At 44.5% G+C, this 10,659-nt stretch overlaps 1 long non-coding RNA gene across 1 annotated transcript; it reads left to right on the top strand.

Moving 5' to 3' along the window:
- Positions 1-4,677: 4,677 nt before the first annotated feature.
- On the top strand, positions 4,678-10,282 carry LOC124160499. Its single transcript, XR_006865170.1, has 2 exons — positions 4,678-4,740; positions 9,928-10,282. It is a non-coding gene; the product is annotated as an uncharacterized LOC124160499 (long non-coding RNA).
- Positions 10,283-10,659: the final 377 nt, after the last annotated feature.

Raw genomic sequence — 10,659 nt, forward strand, 5'->3', positions numbered from 1 at the left:
GTGCATCGATCAATCGGCACGTGGGGCAAGGAAAGCCCAACGTTTCGATGAATTTCCTTTTCTCCATTTCTTTCCCGTTTCCCCAAATGCCTTTTTCTCCTTCTCCCTCCATTCGCAAATTTGTTTGCTGTGTTTTTATTCGGACGCGGGAGCCCGCGAGTTCTTTAGTGTTTTGTTTAGCTCGGAATGAACAAAAAAAACTGTTCTTCTTCCTTCTTTTTCGTTCCGGCGGTACGCGCCTTTTTGGCTGCCTTCATACCATATTCATGGGAACAAGAGAAGGCGCAACCTCGCACAGTAGAGTGAAATAATGGAAAAAAGAAGGGTTGGATATAACAACAGAATACTTATTCTTTCTCTTTCTCTGGACTTGAGAACCAAGAGCGGAGAGGCTGCGTTAGCGTACATATTAATGACCTCATACGGTGTTCTCTGCCAGCCGGCCATAACCTCCGCCCCAAACATACCCCACCCTTGGTCTTTCAGGTTGTCTTGGTATTAAGTTTTTCCTGGATATACACAATTACTTATACCACTTATGTTATCAGAGCGCGACCCGGGTTTCAACGAATTATCATCATCTTATCCACAAAGTATCGACCAAATGTTTTCGGCGGACGAGGATAATAAGAAGCAGTGGTGCACAGTGACGTACCTCGATGCACTTTCTCTGAAAATGGCTCATCATTTACCCAAAGACAAATTCCGCATTCTAAACCTTATGCCACTCTAAGGAGACTGATCGTTAAATGTAAGGATCAGATAGACCAATTGGATAGATGTGGAGTATATTCATTGAAATGCAGCAATTGCAATGGTGTATACGTGGAACAGACAGGAAGAAGTTTTGAAATCAGGAAGAAAGAACATGTAAGGGCTTACAAGCATAACAAAGATGAAAAAAGTGATTTTGCTAAATACTTAATATGCAACTGCCATAGAAGCGATTTTAAAATAAATATTTTAAAATTTTGCAATGACCGCCGTGAACTTGACTCTGGGGAACACTTAGAAATTTTAAAAATTATCGAAAGTCAGGGCAGTACTCTTAATAATGAATATCCTTTTCCCCTATTCTGGCGTCCGTTTTAAAATTCATCAAGTAACTAGGTAACAATAATAAGATAAACAAATCATAATTTGAAGATAATTCATTGAAACCCGGGTCGCGCTCTGATAAAAAATAAGTGGTCTAAGTATTTGTGTACATCCAGGAAAAACTTATATTGGAATACCTCAAAGTAAACCAAGAGTTATTGAATTTTGTCTTAGTATTTCTTATTCACATTCGTTAACTGCGGTCTTATGTATTACTTGTTCTAGTCCCATTGCCCTAAAGGGTCTCGAACCGAGTTTTCTACGTGAAATTAATAATCGTAATGTTTCAATGCTTTTTTCCACATTCCATAATACGATTATTATTCTGAGCTGTAGGGAAGCCATATTGATCCCAGATGCTTCAATTCCCAAGTGTTTCAATTTTTTCAATTACTTTGTGTGCTTTTTTGTAACCGTCAATTCAGTCTTGTCAAGAATATTACTAAAGAAGAATGGTGTATCAAAGATGAACGAATATCCAATTTTGACCTCATTACATTCCTCACATAATGGCTATGTCTTATGAAATGGCCTATCCACCTGGTCTATCTACATATACTACTCATGGTGTCTCTTATTTTTAGGAATTATATTACTTTTTGTTTTCTTTGAGCGAAGATTTTGTAAAATTCCGGCGCGGCGGCCCATTCACATTTAGAAGATACTATGTCTTCATTAATTCTAGCAATGGACGTTAATATCTCATTGTATTCGCAATCCATATAAATCTGTAGGTCATCCGCGTACCAGTGGTGTATGTTATCTGTAAGACATGAATGTAACTAAGAAAGAGCAATGGCCCACTTAATGACCCTTGGGGTACAAATAAATTCGAGCGTGACCTATTTTCCCTGTCATTCATCGTTTGCATCGGCTGACTTTAATACATGTGGAACCAATTAAAAATAGAAGTGGATAGTTTCAAATGAGTCAGTCACCTGAAAAGTATATCGTGGTTGACACAGTTAAAAGCTTTACGGAAATCAAAGAGAATCAAGTACACTGATTTCTTGCTGCTCTTTTGAAGCTCTTCTATCACCTCTTATTTTCATCTAAGCGGTTTTAGTACTGTAACCTTTTCGAAAACCAAAATGTAAATTATTTAAACAAGTTTCTGTAGGAAAAGTTTCTATGATACAGTAGCACACAAACCTCTCAAGGGGAATTGATTATGCACATATCATTGTAATTGATCGGAAATCTAGCATTGCAACAGTGTTAGCTTTCTTCTTGAGGAGCTGAATGAGAGCAGGTTTCCATAGTGTGATAAGTATAGTAATTTGACGAGCAAATAAAGATGGAAATTGACGTTTGAATTGCTAATTAGAGGATTTTTACACTCAATTTAATACTGGTTTCATCTAATCCCGTTGAATTTGAGCCCACCATAGATATATATTTTACAAATACGTCAGAAGTAAAATGTGGGAAGTATAGTTTATTATTACTTTATTATGCTTGTTTAACGCAACTTTTGCCAAAAACGTCGTCGACTTTTAGCTCCTCCAATCCGTCGGGCGAAACAAACGTATCAAGAGGAAATCTATTCTTCACGGGAATATTAAGTTCATTACGGGAAAAATTGCATGCCTTCGCACTGAACTGCATTTTTTCATCTTGCTACGACTGAATTTATACTTTTTGTGTTCAGCAATAGTCTGAGTTCGTAGGAACTGCCTGCGTAAAGAATCTTTACGAATCATAGCTTGCCTAACATCTTCTGAGAGCCAAGGGATACGATCAATACTTATTTTTCTAACAGGAGCGTGCCTGCCAAGAGTGGTGTATGTTTCGTACTTGAAAAATATCACAATATTTTTCCGCGAAAAACAGTGTACAATTGCAATCTAAGTAATCGAAAATAAAAGTGTATGACTAAATTTAAATATAAATAATGAAATAAAATTGTTTTTTTTTATAAATCCATCGCAATGAAGTATAAACTAACGTATTTACGCTGAAAATACGCATTTTTAACCCTAGATCGAAGGGTAAAATCTCCCGTGAGATGGAGGGAGGGGACGGAGCCAAATCTCAGCATATCTCGCAAAATATGTCTAGAAATAGCCAAAATCACGTAATTAATGGGTGCCCCCTTTCCTATTTTTGCTAACGGCTGGTGGCCTTGCAATCCTCGCTAAACGCCTATTGAGGAAGCTTAAAGGGGGTATTGTATAAGTTTAATTTTATAGAGGTAGATGCATCCGTATGGTAATCCCTCGAAGTCCTCTATCACCATGCGGCCTCAAAACTCAAATGTTCTTGGTCGAGAGGTAGGAAAAACCCCTCGTTGCCTAGGATAACGGCTCAAAACCAACTGCTTGCCTGGATATAGAATCTGACATATTTCCGATCTTTGTATGAACATGCCGGATTGATCCGGTAGGGCTGGGAACCCGATATTTACCCCTCTCCTTTTGCAATAGCCATAGTCCAAATGCCCTGCAAATACCATTAGTATTTTTGGGAATAACGGAGAGAGCTTTAAAAAACCTGAAAATTGCCTTGAAGCATAGAAAATCATCGTGATGGATAGTAAATAAGGGTTCTAATTGAAACTTGCGAGATATCTTGCGCTGAATTCCTGATTTGTTGAAGGAATGGCCTTTGACAAATAAAACAACATCCATGTCGTAGAGCAAAATTTTAGTATCAATTTGAAACAACTCGGTTGAAACCAATTTGATTCCAATGTGCAGCACTCTTTTATATTTTGAATTCATAAGTTAGAAGCAAGATCATTCCATGCAAGCTAAATTTTAATTCGCCATTGTGGGTCCTTAAGCACTGAATTTTTAATCAAGAAAAACTCACGATTGCCCCAAAAATATAAAGGGTAGGATGTGCCGCGTAAGTTCAGTCCTGCTGGACTACAGTCTGCGCCAGAGAGATGCTCACGGGCGCCGCGCCGATTACATTACATCTACATACACATAATAACCTGCGAGCCACGGGTGTTTAATAGAGGAGCACGCATTAGGACACGATGACGACCAGGTACCGAAAGTCTTAATGTTTGTCCAACCATACATGCGTCGGCAGTGGATTTGCGCAAATAAAGAATTTTCAAGTGCACAAAAAAAGCGTCAATAGCAATCACAGTCGCAGCGGATGCAGTACCACGCGATTGTCAACAAACACCCACGTTAGTATTAGCGATTTAACGACGTTTTTTCTTAGAAGACCGTAAATGTTGCAATGGGAGATATATAAAAGTATGCACACAAATAAACTTCCTGTTGAAAATGAGATTATTTTCTTGAAAAAGGACTATTACGTCAAACAATAACTTGTATTGGCGTATGATTTCACCGTTGATGAAATAGAAGAAAATGTTTTCGGAGTTTTAAGAATCGGATATCTTTTATTTATCCGATCTTTTTCCGGAGTGACCGGAAATTATTATGCTCATTCTAGAGGTCATTTTATTGGCGCAAATCATCATGGGACACGTGATACATGGGTGATACAAACATCCGTGAGGAATGACGTCTTCAGATTTTCCCCCTTTGTTTGGTCTACGGTAGCTCCAAATGCCATATAAGCAGAGGCCCACAGCATTTCCTATTCACTTACACCAGGACAGCGGAATTGAGAATACCAGACGCATCTGATTCCGAATCATCCCATACGATATATTCGGTAAGTTTTAATATTTAAACTCCATGAATACGCCAATGCTTGCAGTATCTTTCAACGGATAGGCTCTTACTAACTTACTTACCGGATAATCTTACTTTAAATATTTAAATACGTTAAAATGAATTAACGGCCTAAATGTTTGCTTCACATTGGTGGCATCTGGAAATTTTCATAGCAATTGTAACTGATCACTTTTTGTTCATTAATTCGTTAATATCTATATGTGTTCAACAGATTTATCGATACCTAAAATAAAGTCAAAATGGATGAGGAAATCTCATTCCTGAAATTTACTGTGGGAAACAATACTGGCTTACTAATATCGCCATTGAAACTAAGATAATTATGGCTTCATTGTTACACGTAACCTGCAATTCGCCGGCCTCATTCTTTATTGAGAGAAAAATTTTCCGATGAATATTCATACTTACTCAAATCAAATTACTGTGGTGACCGCAAATTTGGACAAAGAATATTTTCGTCTAATTCGGTCACGGAAGTGTTTACACCCACTCGAACGCGTGAGGGAGGCGGAGGTGGAGGACGGCATAAGGCAAGGAAAGCGAAAGTGAAATACGGCAACAAAAATACACTTAGAGAATACGGGAAGAGGGACACCTCAACAACATGGAGTTGTTGCAACAAACACTCCACTTCCTAGGTTACTCCTATAGGTCAACTTGGGGGAGGGGGGGCTAAGACCTGGGAGGCCAAGATTTTGGGTATAAAAATCCTCAAAATCTGAAGGAAGTCAGTTGATGTTGGGGAGTGACCGCCGGGACGTGAACCGTGAGCAGAGGTCGAGTTAGACGATCAGAAATCTCCCGTCTCCTCCGTGCCGTATTTCGAAACTCTGTCGGCAGAAGTACCTTTTGCCCAGGGCGCAATCCTCATAAGGAAGGGCGAGAACTCATACTCAGTCCGAGAGTCGCAGCCCCGCCGAAAGCCAGCCTTCAATCCGCCTCCGCGATCGTCGCCCGCGTAACGCTTCTCGAGGGGACCCAAAGGTAAAGAGCCTTTTCCAATTTGTTCATAAAGTACAGCTTAAACCACTTCATTGCTTCCTGCACCCAATGGCAAGAACTCACACGGCAAAGCCAAGTTCGACCCCCGTCTCACGAGAGAGACCGGGGCGGACAATACAAATGGTAGCAGCGGTGTCGATAATTGAAATGCTTGCATGGGGCGAATTCATTTTTCGGAAGATTGTGGATTAAAAAATTTTTTTCGCCCTCTGAGGCGGTCGAAATTTTGCTCTTGAAATGTGTTGCTCGGTCACTCCCATTCCAGGATTGATACTTTGCCTCCGGGTGAGAAGAGTTCTCTCAAATGTCTGGGCACTGTAACACCTGAATGGTTTCACTCACAGGAGCAGGAAGCATAAAATGGCCTGCAAGCTGTACTTTCGGGCCTCTCGTTTCGTGTCCCCTGCTTTCCGTCTTCGGGTCATTTTTAATAATTTTCCGGGTTGTAACTATTCATTAACCAGATAGTTTCCTATCGTGGCTCTTTGTCAAAATTTTACATTGTGTTCACTACGGTGGTATCACGAATAACTGAGACCTCGCGGGAAGTACTTTATAAGTAAGCCGTGCTTCACAAGTCATTTAAGAATGCCGGATCCTACCACCGTTCCGCCCACAGGTGCCTCTTTCAATGTGTCCAATTTGTGACGACCCTCGAAACCGCGGCCACTTTGGGCCAATGGAGCCCAGCCCATCGAGTGATGGTGTTGAAACTGAGGGTCAAGTGGAAGGTAAGGCTCTTTGTCAATTCGCTCGCGCCCGAAATCGGGAGCAATTGGGAGACCCTAAAAAATGCACTCAGGGAAAGATTCGCCGCACGGGAAACCCCAGGGGCTAGATTAAGGAAATTATTGGATTGCCGACAGGGTCGCGAAACGGTGAGGAAATACGCGGAGCGAATACGAGCTCTGGGCTCAAGAGCGGCACAAGACTCTGTGGCGGACCAAGAGGAACGCCGATGGCGGGCCAAAGTGCGGGAGGAGATGATGGTGCAGCAGTTTCTGCAAGGACTAAGGTAAGGAATCCGGAGATTCGTAGTAATCCGGGAGCCTTCCACTTTTCAAGAGGCAGTGCGCCTCGCGAAAATTGAGGAGCAGAATGACGAGCAGGGGAGAAATCCGCTTTGCTTAGAGGCCGGCCCTGCCCCGCCATCTGGTAACCGCGATAGACTCCCTCCATCGCCACCGCCCTTTTCACCCGCGCCGTCCCAGTGCTAGCAGTGCCGACGATTCGGGCACTACACCAGGGATTTCGAAATAAATCCCATGCGTTGCTTTAATTGTAACGGGACCGGACATATTAGGCGCGAGTGCCGAGCAAAGCAGCTTTCCCCTCGGAAATATCCACCGCCTCGGGCGGGAGGCCCTCCTCCCCCCGTCCGCTCACGAGCCCCTCCACCCAATGCGACCCATCCAGGAGGGACGGAGACGGCGTATGTCCCACGAAGAAGCGTTCTGGCGGAGAGAGGACAACGCCCCATCCACCCAAACGGACTTCCCTCCGGGCACCAGCCCCGCCGTGCGAAGGGGACTCGACGATGTTGAAAGGAGAGCAGGAGAGAGGCGCCGTCAACCCGCCGAGCAGACGCAACGGGTTATACCGTGTCCGCCGAGGTGGGAGGCAGCCGGGCGACCCTCCTCATGGACACGGGATCCACGCTGTCCCTCATTAGAGAAGAAGTCCCCCGCCCCACCACCCCCTTCGCCCCCCCTTGACACAACTATGCGGAGTCACCGGCCATCACCTAGCAACGATAGGATCTGTGACTCTTCCCGTGAGGTTAGGAAAGGACACGTTTTTCACGAATTTCAGGTATTGGGGTCGGACTTGAGATTACCCGCCGACGGCATTTTAGAATTAGATCTCCTTCGGACAATGGAAGCGAGTCTAAATCTAAAGACAGAGGTGTTGAGAGTGGGTAACAAGACTTCCCTCTGGAAGCAGTTGTCTTTGGCCAGAACACGGGGGTTGAAGCGCGGGAGGAAGAGAGAAAGGGGCGAGAGGAAGGGGAAATCTACGGACGGGACCGACGTATTTCGTCCAGAAGGCCGCGAGGGCCTCGGCGCTCGCGAGGTGGTTAGGCTGAAGGAACCCACTCGGATTTCCCCGCGTAGCGAGGCAATCACTATGGGAATCCTCGGGAAAAGCGGAGAGTGGGGCAAACAAACACTATTGATAGAGCCGGTTGAAATTTCTATTCACGGGATCATGGTCGGAAGAGGGATTGTGCGCCGAATGGAGGGATATCAAATCCCTGTGAAATTATTAATGTCTCTAATGAAGAATTAGAAATTCCCGTTAATATGGTGGTGGGAACAATTACGCGGGAATTTTAAATCCAGAGGCAACTCATAAGGGGACTATTAGGAGGGAGGGTAGCCTTCCGGAGGAATTGGAAAAGAAGTGTTTGAAATTACCGGGGGAAGAAGGAAGAAGATTGCGGGAAGTCTAGTTAGAATATGCTGACGTTTTCCACAGGGAAGGGAATCCGCTGGGTAAAACGTCGCGAGTACGCCACGAAATCCACACCGGGAGCCACGCCCCTATATTTCGACGACCATATCGAGTTCCACAGGCGCAGCGGGAGACAATGCGCACCCACATTGCAGAAATGCTCGCGCAAGGAGTTATTCAGGATTCTATATCCCAATGGAGTGCGCCGGTGGTGCTAGTCGCGAAAAAATCGGAGAAGGGAGAGGAGAAGCTCCGTTTTTGCACAGACTTTAGCGCACTCAATCAGATTACCCGAAGAGACGAATACCCCTTGCCAAATAGACAAGAGACGCTGGACCAACTAGGAGGAGCGAAATATTTTTCCACGTTAGATATGGCCAGTGGTTATTGGCAGATAGAAGTCGAGCCCAGAGATAGAGAAAAAACTGCTTTCTCGACACCCGAGAGGCATTACGAATATCTCAGGATGCCCTTCGGGCTTGCAAATAGCCCAAGCACCTTCCAAAGATTAATGGATTCCGTCTTATCAGGGCTTAAAGGAAGCAAGTGTCTCGTATACCTTGATGATATAATTGTTCATGGCCGAGACACAGGAGAGAATTTGGCTAACTTAACGGAGGTCTTTGAGCGATTACGGGCCTCGGGACTGGCATTACAGCCCGCCCAATGCAAATTTTTGGAAAATTCTGTGAAATATTTAGGGCATATTATTTCATCGAAGGGAGTGGAGCCAGATCCCGATAAAATTCGGGCAATCAGTAATTTTCCCCCACCGCATAACCTACGGACACTCAGAGGATTTTTTGGCATAGATGGATATTACCTACCGCCGTTTTATTCCGAAGTTCGCGCGAATAGCCAAACCTCAGACGGTGCTCAATAAAAAGGGTGTGAACTTTTAATGGACTCAGAAAGCCGTTGCCTCTTTCGCAACATTGAGAGACTTTCTATGTAATGTAAATGGCACTTCGGTACCCAGATTTCAGGACACCTTTTATAATATATACGGATGTTTCCGGGGAAGCATTGGGGGCCGTCTTAGCCCAGAAGGATGCCAGTGGGGAGTACGTAGTCGCTTACGCTAGCCGGAAATTAAATAAAGCAGAGTGTAATTATAGCGCTACGGGGAGGGAATGCCTTGGGGTAGTTTGGGCAGTAAGATATATGAGGTGTTACGTGTACGGGAGGGCCTTTACAGTTGTTACGCATCATAGACTTTTGAAATGGTTATTCTCGCTCAAAGATTCATCGTCGAGATTGACTCGGTGGTCTCTTCTCCTGAGCGAATATGATTTCAAAATACAACATCGGCCCGGGAAAATACACCAGAATGCCGACGTATTGTCTCGTAACCCGGTGGCGGTTATTCAAACACCGTTCGAGCCCGTGTGGGACAGACAATTAATACGAGACGAGCAGGCAAGGGATCAATGGTGTGTGAAGGTGATGGAACAAATGAAGAAATCCGGGGGAAAAAGTGATTTCTATACAGATCAAGGGGGGATTATTGCTTTTCTTTCTTCTTGTATCTATGCCCTTTTTTCCAAATCTTTGCTCTAATATGCATTTCCTCTTCTCTTCGACGAAATCTTGGGTCCATGCCACGCCACCACACCCAACTTAAACACCCTGGATCACTCATGCCCTCATTTACCCTACCCGTACCTTGTCTCATCCCTTCCTCATGGGGCGTCGGTACGGCGAATAGATGTTCGACAGCACATGGGTACGAGTGGACGGGTTAAGAGCGTACATGGCGAGCAAATGGATGCGGGACATCGAGGTGGCCGGCCAGCTGATGGAGAGCCACCTCTGGAGGGAGCCCTCCGGCGCAGTGTGGGGATACCTTCGCTTCCGGGACCCCCGTGGGGCCTTTTTGGCGCTCATGTTCAACAAAGTAGAGAATCCGGAGGCGCCAGAGCTACAGCTTCGGCCCTGGCCAGCGTCGGCAGTCCAGAGGCGAATACACGGAATAAATTACGGAGCCTTCGACTGAGAGCCCGGAGAGAGGGGGCCCTTGTTTTTTTTGTGGTGATACGTGAATAAAATGGTTATGTTATGTATATATGATATGTACTAAGTGAATAAAGAGGAAAAGCGGTTGACTGGAGGGTGACCCATACACGAGAGGCAAAAAAAAACGAATTAAAATGTGAGCAGTGTCGTAAAAGATGCTGCTCAATTTGGAGACAGCGGGGAGTGGTGTGGTGACCGCACATTTGGACAAAGAATATTTTCGTCTAATTCGGTCACGGAAGTGTTTACACCCACTCGACCGCGTGAGGGAGGCGGAGGTGGAGGACGGCTTAAGGCAAGGAAAGCGAAAGTGAAATACGGCAACAAAAATACACTTAGAGAATACGGGAAGAGGGACACCTCAACGACATGGAGTTGTTGCACCAAACACTCCACTTCCTAGCTTAATCCTATATGTCAACTT

The sequence above is a fragment of the Ischnura elegans genome, chromosome 6 (genome assembly GCF_921293095.1).
Source record: "Ischnura elegans chromosome 6, ioIscEleg1.1, whole genome shotgun sequence".
NCBI lineage: Eukaryota > Metazoa > Arthropoda > Insecta > Odonata > Coenagrionidae > Ischnura > Ischnura elegans.